The sequence below is a fragment of the Moschus berezovskii genome, chromosome 16, assembly GCF_049115385.1.
Source record: "Moschus berezovskii isolate FMDL1 chromosome 16, NW_MosBer_1.0, whole genome shotgun sequence".
In the NCBI taxonomy this organism is placed as follows: Eukaryota; Metazoa; Chordata; class Mammalia; order Artiodactyla; family Moschidae; genus Moschus; species Moschus berezovskii.
The window spans coordinates 37,274,452-37,299,513 of record NC_142475.1 but is presented as its reverse complement, the minus strand read 5'-3'; the positions used below and the strand labels follow the sequence as shown (position 1 = coordinate 37,299,513).

The 25,062-nt window shown below is 41.6% G+C and overlaps 1 long non-coding RNA gene across 1 annotated transcript; it reads left to right on the top strand.

Moving 5' to 3' along the window:
• Positions 1 to 254: 254 nt before the first annotated feature.
• LOC148775246 (uncharacterized) lies at positions 255 to 18,858 on the top strand. Its single transcript, XR_016039306.1, has 3 exons — positions 255 to 968; positions 16,972 to 17,050; positions 18,771 to 18,858. It is a non-coding gene; the product is annotated as an uncharacterized LOC148775246 (long non-coding RNA).
• Positions 18,859 to 25,062: the final 6,204 nt, after the last annotated feature.

Genomic DNA, 25,062 nt, shown 5'->3' with positions numbered 1-25,062 from the left:
CCGAGGCGGTGCAGCCGTGCGGGGCGCGGGTGCCACTGCGCATGAGCCCGGCTGGCTGCGGCACGTCACGGGGGGGCGGGACGAGGAGCGGGGGCGGGACGAGGAGGGGCGTGGAGGCGGTGAGCCGGGCGGGGCCGGGTGGGAGCGAGACGCCCAGCTACCCCGCGGGAAGGTACAGGAAGTCTGCCGCCTGGGGTTCTGTGAACCTAAAGCTGTTGTGGTTGAACTTGTTTCTCTCCGGAGTCCATTGTCCCTTAAAACCTACTGTTTACTCTAAGTGATCCTTTAGGGCTCTGGGAAAACCTGCAAAAGTCAGTTTAACTCATGTTATGGTTTAACCTTAAAGAGCTGGGATTTAGGGGACAATGTACATAGGCTGTACATTAAAATAACTTAATGAGCTAATAGGAGCCCTTTTGCCCCGGCGCACCCCAGAATCCAGAATAGAACGTACATGAGAATCTCTGGATGGGGCCCAGCTATTATTAGGCTGTAAAGCTTCCCAGGTGAGATCGAGGTACAGTAGAGCTTCTTAAACCTTTAATGCGTGATAGAATCTTCTGGAGATTTTCTTCGAATGCAGGTTCTTCTTCAGTGAGTTTGGGCACTGTGGGAAGGTTCTTCATTTCTAACAAGCACTGTTGATGTCAGTGCTGCAGGTCTGGACCACCCCATCTTTGCTACTCAAGTGTGGTCTAGAATCTAGAGCAGAGTTTTCCTTCTGCATGAGAATCACTTTTGTAGCTATCTGAAAATATCTCCAGGCCTTATCTTCAGTGGTTATGGCTCAGCCCTGGGCAAAGGTGGGACCCTGGAATTTCATTCCTAAGGAGCACTCTGATGAGTCCGATAGAGGTAGGCCAAGAGGAGCAACCCCACATCCAAGTGGCGGTGGCGGAGGCCCGAGAGGAGCTACTCCACGTTCAAGGTCAGGAGGAGTGGCCGTGAGGAGATACCCCCCGACCAAGGTAAGAGAAACCCAAATAAGACAGTAGGTATTGCGAGAGGGCATCAGAGGGCAGACACACTGAAATCATAATCACAGAAAACTAGTCGATCTGATCACAGGGACCACATTCTTGTCTAACTCAATGAAACTAAGCCATGCCGTGTGGGGCCACCCAAGACAGGCGGGTCATGGTGGAGAGGTCTGAAAGAATGTGGTCCACTGGAGAAGAGAATGGCAAACCACTTCAGTGTACTTGCCTTGAGAACCCCATGAACAGTATCAAAAGGCAAAATGATAGGATACTGAATGAGGAACTCCCTAGGTCGGTAGGTGCCCAGTATGCTACTGGAGATCAGTGGAGAAATAAATTCAGAAAGAATGAAGGGATGGAGCCAAAGCAAAAATAATACTCAGTTGTGGCGGTGACTGATGATAGAAGCAAGGTCCGATGTTGTAAAGAGCAATATTGCATAGTGTTTGAACCAAACTTCGGATTATTAGACCAGCAATTAGGAGTTGGGAATAGACCTTTGAAGTGGGAAGCACCAGCCTAGTGTTGAACTCAGGACATCCAAGTCCAAGTCTGACTCCCAAGTCCAAGTTCATCTTCAAGCCAAACTCCCACTGAGCTTAATCTGATTAGTCCACATTTTCTGTAATTATTATGCATTACTTTACTTAGGAAAAATATATAAATCACATTACATACACAATACACATGTCGTATTCCTTACACATATCATTTGTGTGTGTGTGCGAGTGTATGTGTGTCTGACGATTTGCAACTCCATGGACATAGAATTTTCCAGGCAAGAATACTGGAGTGGGTTGCCATTTCCTACTCCAGGGGATCTTCCTGACCCAGGGATCGGACCAACATCTCATGTGCTTCCTGCATTGGCAGATGGGATCTTTATCAACTGCACCACCTGGGAAGCCTACACATATCATTAAAGGAGGCTTAAATCCAACCAGTCCATTCTAAAGATCAGTCCTGGGTGTTCATTGGAAGGACTAATGCCAAAGCTGAAACTCCAATACTTTGGCCACCTCATGCGATGAGTTGACTCACTGGAAAAGACTCTGATGCTGGGAGGGATTGGGGGCAGGAGGAGAAGGGAACAACAGAGGATGAGATGGCTGGATGGCATCACCGACTCGACGGACATGAGTTTGAGTGAACTCCTGGAGTTGGTGATGGACAGGGAGGCCTGGCGTACTGCGATTCATGGGGTTGCAAAGAGTCGGACATGACTGAATGACTGACCTGAACTGAACTGAAATCTGGCCTGGGAAGAAGGTGGATTAGGAGGGGAGGTGTGGGTGTAGAGAGCAAAGTGATGGAGTAAGAAATGTTAGATGGCCTGTTCCATAGTGCACAGAGAGGAAAGGATACATGGGAAGAAACAAACCTTGGACTCAACCTGGGTCCTGGAAAAGTGACTTGGAGAAGACTTGGTCTCCTGGACCAAGGACCAGACTTGGTCTCCTGATCTAGGTACCATCAGGTGAAACTCAGTGTTCCAGAACATATGAATGTTTGACAAGTCATGTACATTACCTCACTGAAGTCTCACAATGGTCTTGTAAATTGAATATAAAAACAAGATTTATGCTCCTTTTACTAATTTTAAAAAATTGCCTTGCTCACAGAATGGAACTTGAATGAGACTACAGATCTGAGTGTTGGATGCTGCTTCTATAACTGAGAAAGACGAGTAAGCTCTTACAAGGAAAGAGGTTTCTGTTTATTGTTCACATCTGATGAAGGTTGTGCCTAAGTTCTGAGTTAGCAAATCTTTCATTTTTACAGAGAAGAAATCTATTTTGCATCTTTACCCCAGTTTTGCAGCTACACAAATTGGTATGCAAAATGTTGTTCTAAAAGCATCTCAAGGGCTTCCCTGGTAGCTCAGATGGTAAAGAATCCACCTGCAATGCAAGAGACCTGGGCTCAATTCTTGGGGCAGAAAGATCCTCTGGAGAAGGGCATGGCAACCCACTCCTGTGGAAAATTTCATGGACAGAGGAGCCTGGCGAGCTACAGTCCATGGACTCGAAAAGAATATCACCACCCCCTTGAGCCTCCATCCCTCCCAGCCACCCCTAATTGACTTTGAGTTCCCCAGTGGCTTAAATGGTAAAGAATCTGTCTTCAGTGCAGGAGACCCTGGTTTGATTCTGGGGTCAGGAAGATGCCCTGGAGAAGGAAATGGCAGCCCATTCCAGTATTCTTACCTGGAGAATCCCATGGACAGAGGAGCCTGGTGGCCTACAGTCCATGGGATCGAAAGAGTTGGACATGATTCACTGAGTAACACACTCACTCAAGATCTTCTCAGTTTTAGGACATTAAAGTTGCAAAGTGTGGGCTTCACTGAGAGCTTCAAAGAGCAACACTCACGTTTTCTGGTGACAAGCATGATTACCATCCTCATTTTATCCAGGGATAAAGAAACTAAGTGATTTAGACAAAATCCAGGCAAGAGCCAGTCTCAGGCTTCAGTCCTTCTTTTCTGTTCTCCTGTCACCAAATGATATGGTTTTTCATTTCCAAATTTTCACTGATTTTCCATCAGTAAATTAGAACCCAAAGATATTCCAGAGTCACTCCTTGATGTAGAACCGGAAGTGTCAGGAACAGTTCTTGTAGTGAGTGTTCTGGGCTATATTTCCAATGTAGAGTAAAGTTTTGGAAGAAAGTGCATGATATTTGGGCTTCCCTGGTGGCACAAATGGTAAAGAATCTGCCTGCAAAGTGAGAGACCAGGGTGGGATCCCTGGGTCAGGAAGTTCCCGAGAAGGGAATGGCAACCAACTCCAGTATTCTTGCCTGCAGAATTCTGGGGACAGAGAGTGGGATATTTATACACAGTCTACAAATCCAGAAGTTTGCTTCAGGATGCTGAATTGTAAACTGCATCTGATCCACCCGTGTCTTTCAGTTCAGTTCAGTTCAGTCGCTCAGTCATGTTTGACCAATTGTGACCCTATGGACTGCAGCATGCCACGCTTCCCTGTCCATCGCCAACTCCTGGAGGTTGCTCAAACTCATGTCCTCAAGTTGGTGATGCCATCCAACCATCTCATCCTCTTTTGTCCCCTTCTCCTCTGGCCTTCAATCTTTCCCAGCATCAGGGTCTTTTCCAGTGAGTCAGTTCTTTGCATCAGGTGGCCAAAGTATTGGAGTTTCAGCTTCAGCATCAGTCCTTCCAGTGTATATTCAGGACTGATTTCCTTTAGGATGGACTGGTTGGGTCTCTTTGCAGTCCAAGGGACTCTCAAGAGTCTTCTCCATCACCCCAGTTCAAAAGCATCAATTCTTTCGTGCTCAGCTTTCTTTCTAGTCCAACTCTCACATCCATACATGACTACTGGAAAAACCATAACTTTGACTGGACAAAACTTTGTTGGTAAAGTAATGTCTCTGCTTTTTAATATGCTGTCTAGGTTGGTCATAGCTTTTCTTCCAAGGAGTAAGTGTCTTAATTTCATGGCTGCAGTCACCATCTGCAGAGATTTTGGAGCCCCCAAAAATAAAGTCTGCCACTGTTTCCACTGTTCCCCATCTATTTGCCATGAAGTGATGGGACTAGATGCCATGATCTCAGTTTTCTGAATATTGAGTTTTAAGCCAACTTTTTGACTCTCCTCTTTCACTTTCATCAAGAGGCTTTTTAGTTCTTCTTTGCTTTCTGCTGTAAAGGTGGTATCATCTGCATATCTGAGGTTATTGATATTTCTCCTGGCAATCTTAATTCCAGCTTGTGCTTCATCCAGCCCAATATTTTGCATGATATACTCTGCATATAAGTTAAATAAGCAGGGTGACAATATATAGCCTTAATATAAATCCTTTCCCGATTTGAAACCAGTCTTGTTCTGTGTCGAGTTCTAACTATTGCTTCTTGACCTGCATACAGATATTCTTAAGAGGCAGGTCAGGTAGTCAGGTATTCCCATCTATTTAAGAATTTTCCACAGTTTTGTGATGATCCACACAGTCAAAGGCTTTGGCATAGTCAATAAGGCAGAAATAGATGTTTTTTTCTGGAACTATCTTGCTTTTTCTGTGATCCAACAGATGTTGGCAATTTAATCTCTGGCTCCTCTGCCTTTTCTAAATCCAGCTTGAACATCTGGAAGTTCATGGTTCACGTACTGTTGAAGCCTGGCTTGGAGAATTTTGAGCATTACTTTGCTAGCATGTGCGATGAGTGCAATTGTGCAATAGTTTGAACAGAGCATTGCCTTTCTCTGGGATTGGAATGAAAACTGACCTTTTCCAGTCCTGTGGCCACTGCTGAGTTTTCCAAATTTGCTGGCATATTGAGTGCAGCACTTTCACAGCATCATCTTTTAGGATTTGAAATAGCTCAAGTGGAATTCCATTACCTCCACTAGCTTTGTTCATAGTGATGCTTTCTAAGGCCCACTTGACTTCACATTCCAGGATGTCTGGCTGTAGGTGAGTGATCATACCATCATGGTTATCTGGGTCATGAAGATCTTTTTTGTGTAGTTCTTCTTGTATTCTTGCCACCTCTTCTTAATATCTTCTGCTTCTGTTAGGTCCGTACCATTTCTGTCCTTTATTGTTCCCATCTTTGCATGAAATGTTCCCTTGGTATCTCTAATTTCCTTGAAGAGATCTCTAGCCGTTCTCATTCTATTGTTTTCCTCTATTTCTTTGCATTGATCGCTGAGGAAAGCTTTCTTATCTCTCTTTGCTATTCTTCGAAACTCTGCATTCAGATGGGTATATCTTCCTTTTCTTCTTTGCCTTTTGCTTCTTGTCTTTTCTCAGCTACTTGTAAGGCCTCCTCAGTCAAACAGTTTGCCTTTTCGCATTTCTTTTTCTTGGGGATGGTCTTGATCACTGCCTCCTGTACAATGTCACGACCTTCTGTCCATAGTTCTTCAGGCACTCTATCGGATCTAATCCCTTGAATCTATTTGTCACTTCCACTGTATAATCATAAGGGATTTGATTTAGGTCATTCCTGAATGGTCCAGTGGTTTTCCCTACTTTCTTCAATTTAGGTCTGATTTTGGCAATAAGGAGTTGATGATCTGAGCCCCAGTCAGCTCCCGGTCTTATTTTTGCTGACTGTGTAGAGCTTCTCCATCTTTGGCTGCAAAGAATATAGTCAGTCTGATTTTGGTATTGACCATCTGGTGATGTCCACGTGTAGAGTCTTCTCTTGTGTTGTCGGAAGAGCGTGTTTGCTTTGACCAGTGCATTCTCTTGCCAAAACTGTTAGCCTTTGACTTGCTTTGTTTTGTACTCCAAGGCCAAATTTGCCTGTTACTCCAGGTGTTTCTTGACTTCCTACTTTTGCATTCCAGTCCCCTATAATGAAAAGGACATCTTTTTTGAGTGTTAGTTGTAGAAGGTCTTGTAAGCCTTCATAGAACCGTTCAACTTCAGCTTCTTCAGCATTACTGGTAGGGGTATAGACTTGTATTACTGTGATATTGAATGGTTTGCCTTGGAAATGAACAGAGATCATTCTGTTGTTTTTGAGACTGCATCCAAGTACTGCATTTTGGACTCTCGTTGGCTATGATGGCTACTCCATTTTTTCTAAAGGATTCTTGTCCACAGTAGTAGAGCTAATGGTCATCTGAGTTAAATTCACCCAATCTAGTCCATTTTGCTTCCAATGTAAAGACAGTGTAACATCTTTACTTCAACTAGAGCTACTCCTCTCTGTGATTATGAAAAAATTAATAAATGAACAGCCTAATTAAAAGAGAATTCTCTGTAAATTAGGGAGTTGATTGTGGAACTCGTTAGTTCAGTTTTTAATAAGAAAATATTTTAAAGAAAAAAAATCATAAAAAGTCAGCATAATGCTGGGAATTTTAGGAGTGGTACCCAAATTGTGATCCTGTTTTCTGAAGTGTTAGAAACTCCAGTCAAAATATCTATCTGTAGGGTGAGAGTTGGACTGTGAAGAAAGCTGATCACCGAAGAATTGATGTTTTTGGGTTTTTTTATTATTTATTTTTTATTGGAGGCCAATTATTTTACAATATTATATTGGTTTGTTTTGCCATACATTGACATGAATCCGCCCCTAGCGTACATGAGTTCCCCCTCCTGAACCCCCCTTCCACCTCCCTCCTCCCTTTATCCTCCTCTGGGTCATCCCTGCACACCAGCCCCGAGCATCCTGTAACATGCGTCGACCCTGAACTGGTGATTCGTTTCACATATGACAACATACATGTTTCAATGCCATTCTCCCAAGTCATCCCACCCTCACCCTCTCCCACAGAGTCCCAAAGACTGTTCTATACATCTGTGTCTCTTTTGCTGTCTCGTATACAGGGTTATCATTTGCATCTTTCTAAATTCCATATATATGCGTTAGTATACTGTATTGGTGTTTTTCTTTCTGGCTTACTTCACTCTGTATAATAGGTTCCAGTTTCATCCACCTCATTAGAACTGATTCAAATGTATTCTTTTTAATTGCTGAGTAATACTCCATTGTGTATATGTACCAAAGCTTTCTTATCCATTCGTCTGCAGATGGACGTCTAGGTTGCTTCCATGTCCTGGCTTTTATAAACAGTGCTGCGATGAACATTGGAGTACATGTGTCTCTTTCAATTGTGGTTTCCTTGGTGTGTATACCCAGGAGTGTGATTGCTGGATCATATGGCAGTTCTATTTCCAGTTTTTTGAGGAATCTCCACACTGTTCTCCATAGTGGCTGTACTAGTTTGCATTCCCACCAACAGTGTAAGAGGGTTCCCTTCTCTCCACACCCTCTCCAGCATTTATTGCATGTAGACTTTTGGATAGCAGCCATTCTGACTGGTGTGAAATGGTATCTCATTGTGGTTTTGATTTGCATTTCTCTGATTATGAGGGATGTTGAGCATTTTTTCATGTGTTTGTTAGCCATCTGTATGTCTTCTTTGGAGAAATGTCTGTTTAGTTCTTTGGCCCATTTTCTGATTGGGTCACTTATTTTTCTGGAATTGAGCTGCAGGAGCTGCTTGTATATTTTGGAGATTAATCCTTTATCAGTTGCTTCATTTGCTATTATTTTCTCCCATTCTGAAGGCTGTCTTTTCACCTTGCTTATAGTTTCCTTTGCTGTGCAGAAGCTTTTGATTTTAATTAGGTCCCATTTGTTTATTTTTGCTTTTAGTTGAATCCCAGGGACAGGGGAGCTTGGTGGGCTGCCGTCTATGGGGTCGCACAGGGTCGGACACGACTGAAGCGACTTAGCAGCAGCAGCAGCAGCAAGAGGTGGGTCTTGGAGGATCCTGCTGTGATTTATGTCGGAGAGTGTTTTGCCTACGTTCTCCTCTAGGAGTTTTATAGAATCTGGTCTTACATTTAGCTCTCTAATCCATTTTGAGTTTATTTTGGTGTATGGTGTTAGGAAGTATTCTAGTTGCATTCTTTCACAAGTGGCTGACCAGTTTTCCCAGCACCACTTGTTAAAGAGACTGTCTTTTCTCCATTTTATATTCTTGCCTCCTTTGTCAAAGATAAGGTGTCCATAGGTGCATGGATTTGTCTCTGGGCTTTCTATTTTGTTCCATTGATCTATATTTCTGTCTTTATGCCAGTACCATACTGTCTTGATGACTGTGGCTTTGTAGTAGGGCCTGAAGTCCGGCAGGTTAATTCCCCCAGTTCCATTCTTCTTCCTCAAGATTGCTTTGGCTATTCGAGGTTTTTTGTATTTCCATACAAATTGTGAGATTATTTGTTCTAGTTCTGTGAAAAATATCGTTGGTAGCTTGATAGGGCTTGCATTGAATGTATAAATTACTTTGGGTAGTATACTCATTTTTACAATATTTATTCTTCCAATCCACGAACACAGTATATTTCTCCATCTATTAGTGTCCTCTTTGACTACTTTCACTAGCGTTTTATAGTTTTCTATGTACAAGTCTATTGTTTCCTTCAGTTCAGTTCAGTTCAGTAGCTCAGTCCTGTCCGACTCTCCACGACCCCATGAATCACAGCACACCAGGCCTCCCTGTCCATCACTAACTCCCAGAGTTCACTCAAACTCATATCCACAGAGTCGGTGATGCCATCCAGCCATCTCATTCTCCGTTGTCCCCTTCTCCTCCCGCCCCCAACCTTTCCCAACATCAGAGTCTTTTCCAGTGAGTCAACTTGTTGCATGAGGTGGCCAAAGTATTGGAGTTTCAGCTTTAGCATCAGTCCTTCCAATGAACATCCAGGATTGATCTCCTTTAGAATGGACTGGTTGGATCTCCTTGCAGTCCAAGGGACTCTCAAGAGTCTTCTCCAACACCACAGTTTAAAAGCATCAATTCTTCGGTGATCAGCTTTCTTCACAGTCCAACTCTCACGTCCATACATGGCCACGGGAAAAACCATAGCCTTGACTAGACGGACCTTTGTTGGCACTCTATCTATCAGATCTAGTCCCTTAAATCTATTTCTCACTTCCACTGTATAATCATAAGTGATTTGATTTAGGTCATATCTGAATGGTCTAGTGGTTTTCCTACTTTCTTCAATTTAAGTCTGAATTTGGCAATAAGGAGTTCATGATCTGAGCCACAGTCAGCTCCAGGTCTTGTTTTTGCTAACTGTATACAGCTTCTCCATCTTTGGCTGCAAAGAATATAATCAATCTGATTTCGGTGTTGACCATCTGGTGATGTCCATGTGTAGAGCCTTCTCTTGTGTTGTTGGAAAAGGGTGTTTGCTATGACCAGTGCGTTCTCTTAACAAAACTCTATTAGCCTTTGCCCTGCTTCATTCATTACATTGCCAACAAAGGTCCATCTAGTCAAGGCTATGGTTTTTCCCGTGGTCATGTATGGATGTGAGAGTTGGACTGTGAAGAAAGCTGATCACCGAAGAATTGATGCTTTTGAACTGTGGTGTTGGAGAAGACTCTTGAGAGTCCCTTGGACTGCAAGGAGATCCAACCAGTCCATTCTAAAGGAGATCAATCCTGGGTGTTCATTGGAAGGACTGATGCTAAAGCTGAAACTGCAATACTTTGGCCACCTCATGCGACGAGTTGACTCACTGGAAAAGACTCTGATGCTGGGAGAGGTTGGGGCAGGAGGAGAAGGGGATGACCGAGAATGAGATGGCTGAATGGCATCACTGACTCCTTGGACCTGAGTTTGAGTGAACTCCAGGAGTTGGTGATGGACAGGGAGGCCTGGCGTGCTGTGATTCATGGGGTTGCAGAGAGTCGGACAAGACTGAGCGACTGAACTGAACTGAACTGCTTCATTCCGTGCTCCAAGGCCAAATTTGCCTGTTACTCCAGGTGTTTCTTGACTTCCTACTTTTGCATTCCAGTCCCCTATAATGAAAAGGACATCTTTTTTGGGTGTTAGTTCTAAAAGGTCTTGTAGGTCTTTATAGCACCGTTCTGCTTCAACTTCTTCAGCGTTACTGGTTGGGGCATAGGCCTGGATTACTGTAATATTGAATGGTTTGCCTTGGAAATGAACAGAAATCATTCTGTCGTTTTTACAATTGCATCCAAGTACTGCATTTCGGACTCTTTTGTTGACCATGATGGCTACTCCATTTCTTCTAAGGGATTCCTGCCCACAGTAGTAGATATAATGGTCATCTGAGTTAAATTCACCCATTCCAGTCCATTTTAATTCACTGATTCCTAGAATGTCTATGTTCACTCTTGCCATCTCCTGTTTGACCACTTCCAATTTGCCTTGATTCATGGACCTAACATTCCAGGTTCCTATGCAATATTGCTCTTTACAGCACCGGACCTTGCTTCTGTCACCAGTCACATCCACAATTGCGTATTGTTTTTGCTTTGCCTCCATCCCTTCATTCTTTCTGGAGTTATTTCTCCACTGATCTCCAGTAGCATACTGGGCACCTACCAACCTGGGGAATTCCTCATTCAGTATCCTATCATTTTGCCCTTTGATACTGTTCATGGGGTTCTCAAGGCAAGTATACTGAAGTGGTTTGCCATTTCCTTCTCCAGTGGACCACATTCGGCTGGGGGCCATGTGATCAGATCGACTAGTTTCCTGTGATTATGATTTCAGTGTGTCTGCCCTCTGATGCCCCTCGCAATACCTACCGTCTTATTTGGGTTTCTCTTACCTTGGGCGTGGGATATCTCTTCACAGATGCTCCAAGAAAGCGCAGCCGCTCTACCTTACCTTGGACTAGGCGTATCTCCTCAAGGCCGCCCCTCCTGACCTTGAACGTGGAGTAGCTCCTCTCAGCCCTCCTGCACCCGTTCAGCCACCGCCTATTGGACGTGGGGTAGCTCCTCTCAGCCCCCGGCCATGGCCTCAGGCGTGGGGTAGCTCCTCATGGCCGCGCCTCTTTGCTGCAACAGTGAATGGAATAGTTTCCTTAATTTCTCTTTCTATTTTCTCATTATTAGTGTATAGGAATGCAAGGGATTTCTGTGTGTTGATTTTATATCCTGCCACTTTACTGTAATCATTGATTAGCTCTAGTAGTTTTCTGGTAGAGTCTTTAGGGTTTTCTGTGTAGAGGATCATATCATCAGCGAACAGTGAAAGTTTTACTTCTTCTTTTCCAATTTGTATTCCTTTTATGTCTTTTTCTGCTCTGATTGCTGTAGCCAAAACTTCCAGAACTATGTTGAATAGTAGTGGTGAGAGTGGGCACCCTTGTCTTGTTCCTGACTTTAGGGGAAATGCTTTCAGTTTTTCACCATTGAGGATAATGTTTGCTGTGGGTTTGTCATATATAGCTTTTATTATGTTGAGATATGTCCCTTCTATTCCCACTTTCTGGAGGGTTTTTCTCATAAATGGATGTTGAATTTTGTCGAAGGCTTTCTCTGCATCTATTGAGATAATCATATGATTTTTATTTTTCAGTTTGTTAATGTGGTGTATTACGTTGATTGATTTGCGGATATTGAAGAATCCTTGCATTCCTGGGATAAAGCCCACTTGGTCATGATGTATGATCTTCTTAATGTGTTGTTGGATTTTGATTGCTAGAATTTGGTTAAGGATTTTTGAATCTATGTTCATCAGTGATATTGGTCTGTAGTTTTCTTTTTTTGTGGGGTCTTTACCAGGTTTTGGGATTAGGGTGATGGTGGCCTCATAGAATGAGTTTGGAAGTTTTCCTTCCTCAGCAATTTTCTGGAAGAGTTTGAGTAGAATAGGTGTTAGCTCTTTTCTAAATTTTTGGTAGAATACAGCTGTGAAGTCATCCAGACCTGGGCTTTTGTTTGCTGGAAGATTTCTGATTACAGCCTCTAGTTCTGTGCTTGTGATGGGTCTGTTCAGATTTTCTATTTCTTCCTGGTTCAGTTTTGGAAAGTTGTACTTTTCTAGGAATTTGTCCATTTCTCCCAGGTTATTCATTTTATTGCCATATAATTGCTGATAGTATTCTCTAATAATCCTTTGTATTTCTGTGTTGTTGGTTGTGATCTCTCCATTTTCATTTCTAATTTTATTGATTTGGTTCTTCTCCCTTTGTTTCTTGATGAGTCTGGCTAGTAGTTTGTCAATTTTATTTACCTTCTCAAAGAACCAGCTTTTGGCTTTTGGATTTTTGCTATGGTCTCTTTTGTTTCTTTTGCATTTATCTCTGCCCTAATTTTTACGATTTCTTTCCTTCTACTGACCCTGGGGTTCTTCATTTCTTCCTTTTCTAGTTGCTTTAGATGTAGAGTTAGGTTATTTAGTTGACTTTTTTCTTGTTTCTTGAGGTGTGCCTGTATTGCTATGAACTTCCCCCTTAGCACTGCTTCTACGGTGTCCCAGAGATTTTGGGTTGTTGTGTTTTCATTTTCATTCATTTCTATGCATATTTTGATTTCTCTTTCGATTTCTTCTATGATTTGTTCATTATTCAGCAGTGTGTTGTTCAGTCTCCATATGTTGGCATTTTTAATAGTTTTTCTCCCATAATTGAGATCTAATCTTACTACATTGTGGTCAGAAAAGATGCTTGGAATGATTTCAATTTTTTTGAATTTACCAAGGCTAGATTTATGGCCCTGGATGTGATCTATCCTGGAAAAGGTTCTGTGTGCGCTTGAGAAAAATGTGAAATTCATTATTTTGGGGTGAAATGTCCTATAGATATCCATTAGGTCTAACTGGTCTATTGTATCATTTAAACTTTGTGTTTCCTTGTTAATTTTCTGTTTAGTTGATCTATCAACTAAATGTAAGTGGAGTATTAAAATCTCCTACTATTATTGCATTGTTGTTAATTTCCCCTTTCATACTTGTTAGTAATTGTCTTACATATTGCGGTGCTCCTATGTTGGGTGCATAAATATTTATAATTGTTATATCTTCTTCTTGGATTGATCCTTTGTAGTTTCCTTCTTTGTCTCTTTTCACAGCCTTTGTTTTAAAGTTTATTTTATCTGATATGAGTATTGCTACTCCTGCTTTCTTTTGGTCTCTATTTGCATGGGATATCTTTTTCCAGCCCTTCACTTTCCGTCTGTATGTGTCCCTCATTTTGAGGTGGGTCTCTTGTAGACAACATATATGGGGGTCTTGTTTTTGTATACATTCAGCCAGCCTTTGTCTTTTGGTTGGGGCATTCAACCCATTTACGTTTAAGGTAATTAGTAGCAGCACGATCCCGTAGCCATTTTCTTTATTGCTTTGGGTTCGAGTTTATTTACACTTTCTGTGTTTCTTGTCTAGAGAAGGTCCTTTAGCATTTGTTGGAGAGCTGGTTTGGTGATGCTGAATTCTCTCAGCTTTTGCTTGTCTGTAAAGCTATTGATTTCTCCTTCATAGTTGAATGAGATCCTTGCTGGGTATAGTAATCTGGGCTGTAGGGTATTTTCTTTCATCACTTTAAGTATGTCTTGCCATTCCCTTCTGGCCTGAAGAGTTTCTGTTGAAAGATCAGCTGTTATCCTTATGGGAATCCCCTTGTGTGTTATTTGCTGCTTTTCCCTTGCTGCTTTTAATATTTGTTCTTTGTGTTTGATCTTTGTTAATTTGATTAATATGTGTCTTGGAGTATTTCGCCTTGGGTTTATCCTGTTGGGGACTCTCTGGGTTTCTTGGACTTGAGTGATTATTTCTTTCCCCATTTTAGGGAAGTTTTCAACTATTATCTCCTCAAGTATTCTCTCATGGTCTTTCTTTGTGTCTTCTTCTGGGACTCCTATAATTCGAATGTTGGAGCATTTAACATTGTCCCAGTGGTCTCTAATATTGTCCTCAATTCTTTTAATTCATTTTTCTTTTTTCCTCTCTGTTTCATTTATTTCTACAATTCTATCTTCTCGCTCGCTTATCCTGTCTTCTGCCTCTGTTATTCTACTGTTTGTTCCCTCCAGAATGTTTCTGATCTCATCTATTGCATTATTCATTGTATATTGACACTTTTTTATTTCCTCTAAGTCCTTATTAAACCTTTCTTCCATCTTCTCAATCCTTTTCTCCAGGTTATTTATCTGTAACTCCATTTTGCTTTCAAGATTTTGAATCATTTTCACCACCAAAATTCGAAATTCGTTATCAGGTAGATTCCCTATATCTTCCTCTTTTGTTTGTGTTGGTGGGCATTTATATTGTTCTTTTACTTGCTGGGTATTTCTCTGCCTCTTCATCTTGCTTATATTGCTTTGCTTGGGGTGGCCTTTCCCTCTTCTGGCAGTTTTTGGAGTTCTCTTTATTATGTAGTTTCCTCTCTGTGTGTGGGGTTGGACGGGTGACTTGTCAAGGTTCCCTGGTTAGGGAAGCTTGTGTCGGTGTTCTGGTGGGTGGAGCTGGATTTCTTCTCTCTGGAGTGCAATGAAGTGTCCAGTAATGAGTTATGAGATGTCATTGGGTTTGGAGTGACTTTGAGCAGACTGTATATTGAAGCTCAGGGCTATTTTCCTGTGTTGCTGGAGAATTTGTGTGGTATGTCTTGCTCTGGAACTTGTTGACCCTTGGGTGATGCTTGGTTTTAGTGTAGGTATGGAGACGTTTGATGAGCTCCTATTGATTAATGTTCCCTGGAGTCAGGAGTTCTCTGGTGTTCTCAGGATTCGGGCTTAAGCCTCTTGCCTCTGGTTTTCGGTCTTATTCTTGGAGTAGCCTCTAGACTACTCTATCTGTCATTTCCCAGGTGGTTCCCTCTGTTTTAGCTTCTGTTTGCTGGCCTCTTCAGTGTCTAACTTCCGCCCTGACACTAGGGTGCGGGTGAATACTTTTTAAAGGCTCAGTTGTTCAGTCCTGTTCTGGGAAGGGAGGAACGCTGCAGACGAATATCTCTGGCGTCTGTGGGGAGTGCTCACAGCGTCTCGGCCACACTGGGTTTGCCCCTGCTCACAGCACCTATGCTGTCCCAGTCTACACTGCACAGGCTCTAGGTTGCTCTGCCGGGAACTGTCCGAGGCCGGCGCCGGGTTGTATGCACTTCCCAGGTCTGAGCGGCTCAAGTTCAGGTTCTCAGGTACTCCACAAAGGCGCAGACTTGGTTGGGCCTGCATTTTGTGCCTTCCTCGGTCCGAGCAGCTCAGGTGACCAGGTGTTTGGTGTGCGCAGTCACTGCAACTTATTGCCTCCCCAGTCCCTGCCACTCAGTTTTCTGGGTGTACAACCGGCGCACCTTCTCAGGCAGATACCGACTGGCCCAAGCCTAAGAAGTCTTGATTAGCAACAAGCCTGCCTGCAGTTTGTATCAGATGCCTTTCTGGGGCCGCGGTTGCCCCCTCCGGCTCTGGCTGCCCTCCCTGCCTGTCTCGGCGGGGGAATGGGGGATGGGCCGACCACAGCCTGCTCACTCTGCTCAGTCCTTTGTTCTGTGAGCGGGGCTGGCGGAGTCTTAGGTTAGAGCTTTCCGCCTTTTTGTGGGGAAGCTATCCCAGTCTGCTTTGCTATCCCCAGTTCTCTCAGATTGTTCTCATGGCATTCAAGCCCAGTCCTCTCTCTAAGAAGTTCAGCCAGCTCCTCCCTGCCCAGCCCCCGCTTGCTAATGGCGTATGCAGGCCTCTGCACTGCTTCTCTGCTGGGAGTTACTGTTTGGCGGGTAATCTGTGGGTTTTAAAAAAATCTTAAAAAAAAAAAGAGGGTTATTTGGCCCTCTGAGGTTCCAAGGCTCTCCATAGCTTCGCCAGTGAGAGTGTTTCCTGGTGTTTGGAAACTTCTTTCTTTTTAAAGCCTTCCTTCCTGGGACAGAGCTCCGTCTCCTTACTTCTTTTGTCTCTCTTTTTATCTTTTATGTTTTTTCCTACCTCCTTTCGAAGACAATAGACTGCTTTTTTGGGTGCCTGATGTCCTCTGCCAGCATTCAGAAGTTGTTTTGTGGACTTTACTCCACGTTCAAATGTTCTTTTGATGAATTTGTGGGGGAGAGAGTGGTCTCGCTGTCCTATTCCTCTGCCATCTTGTTCCTTCTCCTCAGAATTGATGCTTTTGAACTGTGGTGCTGGAGAAGACTCTTGAGAGTCCCTTGGACTGCAAGGAGATCCAACCAGTCCATTCTAGAGGAGATCAATCCTGGGTGTTCATTGGAAGGACTGATGCTAAAACTGAAACTCCAATACTTTGGCCACCTCATGTGACGAGTTGACTCACTGGAAAAGACTCTGATGCTGGGAGGGATTGGGGGCGGGAGGAGAAGGGGACAACAGAGAATGAGATGGCTGGATGGCATCACCAGCTCAATGGACATGAGTTTGAGTGAACTCCGGGAGTTGGTGATGGACAGAGAGGCCTGGCGTGCTGTGATTCATGGGGTCGCAAAGAGTCGGATGTGACTGAGCGACTGACTGAACTGAACTGAACTGAGGGTGTATGAATTCATTTGAATATTGACTTTTTGAGAACCAGGATTTAATTTTATAAAAAGATAATTAGTTTGATCCACTGCCATTGTATTTTGAGCCACTATCACTGGCATTAAACACATGAAATATATAACATTGCTTTAATATTGACCGTGTCTTAATATTGATTGTGTCTGCAATTTAGAACTTGTTTCTCATTAGCTTCTGTTATTGTCTGGCAAGAATAGCAGCAATGTTTGTTTTTTTTTTCCCCTCTAGGTTTACATTCCTTATGGGTCAGCAAAGCCTGCTCTTTGGCTGAGAATTTCTTCATTCAATGCTTCTAAAAGTCCCAATGGTAAGGATTTCAATTATATAGATGCTAGCAACTCCATTGAACCTATTTTCTGCTCATTCAAGAAACTGTACCTAGAATAGTTTCTTATTCAATTCTTTCTGCCAAGAATGACAGGTTGATCATTGCGCTGAGAGGTTCTGGCCCCCACATTTTTTGTATTTGTTAATTACATTTCTTTATCCATTTCACTCAAAGAGATTCTTTGACATGAAAATCTTCTACCTTCTGCCTGCTTCAAAGTTACAGTCCAGCTCAGAGTACTGTGAGGAGTCCAGGTGACTGGCAAAGCTGAGACAAAAATGGGAACATAGAATTAGATTTCATTTGGAAAAATGAGGTTGCCATAAAAGGTTAATACAAGTTGTGCTTGATTTCTGGACATGGCTTATTATCAAGTTTGCATTGTTTGAACACATGCAGCTGCTAGTAAATTCCCTAGAAATCATAACTGAATCCCTGGTGGGATATGGGGGTGGGAGGAAGTGGGACTGGGGATAGTTAGGTGAACATTCTGTTTTGTTTTGTTTTTTTATCCTGAACAACTTTTGTAAACTATTGAAAAGCTCAATTCCTCTTTCCCTGACACAGGAAAATTAAGAAGTGCCTGAATTTCAAACACTTACTTCTGAATTGTTTGTGCTAAATACTTTCTTTAGAACTTAGAGCAGCCTGATTTTCAGTCTAGCTCCAAAATATTTTTAAAAATAAGTTTATACAGTGTTCAATTGCAACTCTGATCCTGAAAGGAAATAGGTGCTGGGTGAAGGTTCTGGCCCAATGATAAGAGTGGGGTCTGGGGCAGGGGAGAATGGAATTTAGGGGCCAAAGAGGAAGACTGCCTATGGTCTTGGTGGCTGAGAAGCAGAGACTGATAAAGATTATTTATCAGTAGCCTCTGAGATAAACTTTGGATAAGTATTGGCCTGTGACCAGGAAGAGAAATAGCAGTTGAAACTGGACCTGCAGCTTAGTGCTTGCATCTACTGAAAGTGTAAAAGGCCTCACATTTGTCTTAATCTATAGGAAAGAATGATCAGAGATTACTAAATAGGTTATAAATCCCTTACAAATGGATAAATACTTTAAAGAACTGTTGCAGAAATGTACATTCAATTTTAGGTGTTCATTGGAAGGACTGATGCTAAAGCTGAAGCTCCAATACTTTGGCCACCTCATGTGAAGAGTTGACTCACTGGAAAAGACTCTGATGCTGGGAGGGATTGGGGCGGGAGGAGAAGGGGACGACAGAGAATGAAATGGCTGGATGGTGTCACCGGCTCGATGGACATGAGTTTGAGTGAACTCCGGGAGTTGGTGATGGACAGGGAGGCCTGGCGTGCTGTGATTCATGGGGTCGCAAGGATTTGGACACAACTGAGCGACTGAACTGAACTGAACTAAAGAATTACCTACCCCTCTCTTCCAGACATGTTACCCAGTAATAGAAGGAGAAGGTGACCAGTGGAGAAGCCGTGGGCACAGTTAGAACCACACATAGTTGGCTGGCCCTGGCTTCTGGTATCCCCATCTGTCAGCTACAATCACATGACTACCATCTTTGATTACCTAACATGGAATAACAATAGTTTTAAGCATATGCATGTGTGCTCAGTCATGTCTCATTCTTTGTGATTCCATGGACTGTGATTCCATTATGTTCCTCTGTCCATGAAATTTTCCAGGCAAGCACACTAAAGCGACTTGCCATTTCCTACTCTAGGGCATCTTCCTGACCCAGGGATTGAACCTGCATCTCCATCACTGGCAGGCAGATTTGTTAGCACTGAGCCACCTGGAAAGCCCATAGTAAGTTCCTAATGAATGCCAGATATTAGAATTAACTTTTTTTTCCTCCTAGAGTCAAAATCTGTAGCTAGATGTCTCCTAACGCCTGTTTTATCATTTTAATGTAAGCAGTGTTTAACTGTGGTTCATCAGAGAGTGCTTTCCCTTTTTGACAGAAGACTTAGGAGTGACTTTAGGGCTCCTCTGAGAATAGGGAAACCTTGTAGAAAAGGCTTTCAGGGGAGATCAAGACAAAGCCTGCTAATGTTACTCTGTGGCCTCACACATACTGCAAAGGAAACAGCAGGGCTTAGGACTTGACACTTCCAGATCTTTCTACTGGGAGAAAGAAATTACAGTGGGAAAAGAGACAGTACTTATAAAAGTGAGAGCAGAGAGTACCTTAAGGAGATGTCTTTATATTACAGATTAAAGAATGGATGTTCCCATCACCCTTTGTCATCCTGACCTTACATATTCCTTAAATTTCTATCTTGATGTCACTGCTTAAGTTTTGTGGCTTTAAAAGTAATGTGAGGATGTGTTGTTACACATAATGTTGACAGAGATTCCTTTGTTCGCTTTTTACTTGTTCTGCCTTCATCACTTCCATAGAATGTAATTCTCACACACTCCAGTTGGAAGTAAGCACCAGAGAAAACCATGTGTTTCATTATCAGCCAACAAACAAAAATTCAAGAATAAGGAAGGAAGATGTATAAAGTTGTCGAGAGTTTTACTTCCAGGAGCTAATTGGTTGCTCTCCAAAGTCGGGAAGGTATGAAAAGCTTTCAGGGCCTAAAGCACGGCTGTCATTATTTCTCCATTCCCATCCCTTCAACGTTTTTTCAGCAAATAGACTTTCCTGCTCTCAGTCTTGCATTGTCCCTGGCATGCAGCCATATCTTGCTATGGAGGGACAGAAGATGACAAGGAGGGGAAATTCAGTATACTGTGGCTTTTTCTTTTCAGTCAGAAGTCCATTTAGGACTGGAGGGATATGCGCTGTTTACTTGAATTTCTTCCTCAGTCTGCCTAAGCTCACTTATCTGCAAAATGAGAATGTTAAAGGTGGCTGTTATTATTCTCAGAAAGAGTCAGCTATTTACCTGTTCCTTCTTCCCCGTGAAGAAGGAGCATTTAGTTTCTGCTGAACTATCTTCCCTTCCTTATGCCCAGAGGAAAACACCTTCTAGAGAGGGGTGCTAGCCCCCCAAAGTTTCCACATACTTGGTGGTCAAACCTACTATTCTGAATAAGCGACTGAAGCTCTTAGAATTTGAGATGTTACTTGTGCGGTTGGTGGTCACCCTCTTAGTGGAATCCAACTGTATTCTTTGAGGGATGGAAAGGCATAAGCACGTAGCCGGATAGAAAAGTAGACCTTGGAGATTTCACAGAAATTCACACAGAAGAATTCCCAGAGGCAAAAGCCATAAAATAAACCATCACTCCAAGACATCTTGTAAAAACAGCAGTTGGTTTCAGAAATATTTAATCCCAAATTCCACTGAAGTGCACATGGCATTTCCTGTTTCTGGAAACAGAAGAAAATTAAGCTGTGCTTGAAAGAAAGAAGGCAGAGCCAGATGTTGGTGTTGGTAATGATCTGCAGAGCCTGACGCTCATGTGGCAGCAGTCCGGGAAATACATGACAGCTGTCTGAAGCCATGGGAGCCTAATTTCTCTTGGCTAGAAAAGAAACAAAGTGTACAGGCTGTGTTATTTATATATACAATGGGCAGCTAAGCCCAAGAGACATGATTTTGGTTTGTAGAGCCAGTAACAGCAATTTTAAATATTATTTATATTCCTTTGACAAACTTTGTCCATTATTCAAGGAATGTTCAGTATCCAACCAAGTATAATGCCATTCTAAAGCGATTTCTTTTGCCCAGAAAATGCTAGACTATTAGGTTTTAAAAACCAATTATAGGCAATTTGATAGTGGTTTGCTTTGTCTATATTAGTAATTAGAATTTTGTTCTGAAAATACACAATTGGACTTCTTGATAAAAAGAGCCTTGGGTATACAGCGGTGATTAAAACCTACTTTATCTTTTATTTTACACCACCTGGATTCTTCTGCTTTGGTCAAACTGGTTTTCCCTTCTTCATTGCTTCACGTCCTTTGAGCTTTATTGCTTTAGTGTGTTTCCCTGTTTAGTTTTTTGATTCCTTGCATTATTCAATTATATTCAGTTTGACTTTTATGTGGGTAAAATTTTCCCATTTTAACTATTTGTTTCCCCTCTTTAAAAAACTTGTAGTATAATTGACCTAGAACACTATGTTAATTCCAGCTGCACAACATAGTGATTCGATATTTCTATACATTACAAAATAATCACCAGGATATGTCTAGCTCCCACATCACCATCCAAAGTTGTTACAGTACTATTGACTACGCTCCCGGTGCTATTCAGTTCATCCCCATGAATCATTTATTTTGTAACTGGATGTTTATACCTCTAAATCTCCCTCACCTATTTCATTTATCCCTCCACCCTCACTCCTCTGGCAACTACCTGTTTGTTCTCTGTATCTATGAATTTGTTTCTATTGTTATGTTTATTCATTTGTTTTGTTTTTTAGATTCCCATTTAAGTGAAATCACATGGTATTTGTCTTTCTCTGTGTGATTTATTTCACTTAGCATAATACCTTCTAGGTCCATTCATGTTGTAACAAATGGCAAGATTTGTTTTTCTCTATGGCTAATATTTTGTTTCTTTTCCTTCTTTTCCATTCATCTATGAATGGACAATTAGATTGCTTTCTTATTTTACTAATGATAAATAACGCTGCAATGAACAAAGGGGTGCATATATTTTTTGAATTAATGTTTTTAATCTTTTTGGAAAAACAGTGAAATTGCTGGATCATATGATAGTTCTATTTAAAATTTTTTCAGGAAACTCTATATTGTTTTTCACAGTAGTCGTATCAATTTGCATTCCCACAAATGTTGCACAAGAGTTCCTTTTTGTCTACATCCTTGTAAATACTTTTTATTTGTTGTCATGTTAATAATTGTCTATTCAGGTCCTCTGCTCATTTTTTAGTCTTTTTTTTGTGTGTTTCTTGATGTTTATTTTTATGAGTTCTTTGTATATTTTGGATATTAATCCCCTATCAGATATATCACTTGCAAATATCTCTCCCATTCATTAGGCTGTCTTTTCATTTTGTTGAGAGTTTCATTTGCTATGCAAAAACTTTTTAGTTTGATGTAGTCCCATTTGTTTATTTTTGCTTTTGTTTTCCTTGCCTGAGAAGGCATATCCAAAAAAAAAAACATTGCTAAGACCCATGTTGATAATGTACTGGCTATGTTTTTTTCCTAGGTATTTTTTGGGTTCAAGTCTTACATTTAAATCTTTACTCCATTTTGAGTTTAATTTTGTACATGGTGTGGAACAGTGGTCTGGTTTCATTCTTTTGCATGTAGCTGCCCAATTTTCCCAGTATCGTTATTGAAAAGGCAGTCTCTTCCCCATTGTAAATCCTTACCTCCTTTGTCATAGATTAGTCATCCATAGAGTGTAGCATCATTTCTGGGCTCTCTATTCTGTTCCATTGAGCTATATATCTGTTTTTGTGCCAGTATCATATTGTTTTGACTACTGTAACTTTGTAGTATAATTTGAAATCAGGGAGCTTGATACCTCCAACTTTGCTCTTCTTTCTCAAGGTCACTTTGGCTATTTGAACTCTTGAGTTTCCACACAAATTTTAGGGGCTGCTCTGATGGCTCAGAAGTTGGAGAATTCATCTACAGTGTGGGAGACCTGGATTTGATCACTGGGTTGGGAAGATCTCCTGGAGGAGGGGATGGCAACCCACTCCAGTATTCTTGCCTGGAGAATCCCCACAGACAGAGGAGCCTGGCAGTCCATCGGGTCACAGAGAGTTGGACATGATTGAGCGACTAAGCACACACACACAGATTTTAGAATTATTTGTTCTAGTTCTGAGAAATGCCACTAGTTTTAAAATAAGGATTTCATTGAATCTGTGGATTGCCTTAGGGAATATGATAGTTTTGACTATTAATTCTTCCAATCCATGAACATCTTTCCATTTGTTTTCTTGTCTTCAACTTCTTTCATCAGTGTCTTATAATCTCTGAGTACAGTTAACTGTTAGTGTACAGAAATGCAACAGATTTCTGTATATTACTTTTGTATCTTGCAGTAGTTTTTTGGTGGTATCTTTAGGACTATTTTTACTGTCATGTAGTCTGAAAACAGTGATGGGTTTACTTGCTCCTTTCCAATTTGGACTCTTTTTATTTTATTTTTTCTCATCTGATTGTCATTGAATAAAAGTGGCAACAGTGGGCACATTTGTTTTGTTTCCTGATCTTAGGAGAAATGCTTTCAGCTTTCCACCATTGAGTTTAATGTTGACTAGGTTTGTCATATATGGCCTTTATTATTTTGAGGTATAATCTCTCAGTACCCACTTTGTTAGAAGTTTTTATCATAAATGAATGTTGACTCTTGTCAGAATCTTTTTCTGCATCTATTGAGATGATCATATGATTTTTTTTCTTCAATTTATTAATGGGATGCTTTTGAACTGTGGTGTTGGAGAAGACTCTTGAGAGTCCCTTGTACCACAAGGAGATCCAACCAGTCCATTCTAAGGGAGATCGATCCTGGGTGTTCATTGGAAGGACTGATGCTGAAGCTGAAACTGCGATACTTTGGCCACCTCATGCGACGGGTTGACTCACTGGAAAAGACTCTGATGCTGGGAAAGGTTGGGGGCAGGAGAAGAAGGGGACGACCGAGAATGAGATGGCTGGATGGCATCACTGACTCTGTGGACATGAGTTTGAGTGAGCTCCAGGAGTTGGTGATGGACAGGGAGGCCTGGCGTGCTGTGATTCATGGGGTCGAGGAGAGTCGGACACGACTGAGCGACTGAACTGAACTGAACTGAACTGATACCACAATGATTAATTTGCAGGAATCGAACCCTCCTTGTATCCCTGGAATAAATCCCAGTTAATTATGGTGTATGATTCTTTTAATGTATTCTTAAATTTTGTTTGTTAATATCTTGTTAAGGATTTTTACCTCTGTGTTCATTAGTGATAGTGTCTTGTAATTTTCCTTTTTTCTTTGGGGTACTGTTGACTGACTTTGGCACCAGGAGGGTACTGACCTCATAGAATAAGTTCAAAAATGTTCTTTCCTCTGCAGTTTTTTGGGATTTGAGAATGGTGGTATTAGCTCCTTAAATGTTTGGTGGAATTCACCTTTGAAGCTTTATGGTTCTGGACTTTTGTTTTTTAGGATTTTTAAAAAAAATTGTTGACTCAATTTTGTCAATCTGTTTATATTTTCTAGTTTTCTGATTCAATCTTAGGTGATTGTACATTTTAAAGAATTTATCCATTTCTTCTAAGTTGATCATTTTATAATAATCTCTTATGATCCTTTGTATTTCTGAGGTTTGGGGTTTAACTTCTCCTTCATTTCTGATTTTACTTATATGAGCTTTCTCTCTTTTTTTTTTCTTGGTGAATCTAGCTAAAGTTTTATCAATTTTGTTTATCTTTTAAAAGAACTAGCTCTTAATTTTACTGATCTTTTGCACTACTTTTTAAAATCTTTATTTCATTTTTTCTGCTCTGATCTTTATGATTTCTTTGCTTTATACTAAGTTTGAGTTTTGAAGGTTCTTCTTTTTTAGTTCCTTTAGGTGTAAGCTTAGGTTGTTTTTGAGATTTTTCTTCTTTCCTGAGGTAGCATTTTTGGCTATAAACTGATAGCTCAGTTGGTAAAGAATCCACCTGCAATGCAGGAGACCCCAGTTTGATTCCTGGGTCGGGAAGATCTGCTGGAGAAGGGATGGGCTACTCACTCCGGTATTCTTGGACTTCCTTTGTGGCTCAGCTGATAAAGAATCTGCTTGCAGCATGAGAGACCTGGGTTCGATCCTTGTGTTGGGAAGATCTCCTGGAGAAGGGAAAGGCTACCCACTCTAGCCTTCTGACCTGGAGAGTTCCATAGACTGCATAATCCACAGGGCCACAAAGAGTCAGATCTGACTGAGTGGCTTTCACTTTCTCTTTTCCCTTATAGAACTGTTTTTGCTATTTACTATGGGTTTTGAGTCATTGTGTTTCCAATTTCATTTGTCTCCATGTATTTTTTTTTTCAATTTCTTCCTTGATTCCTTCAGGGACCCATTGGTTATTTACCAGCATAATG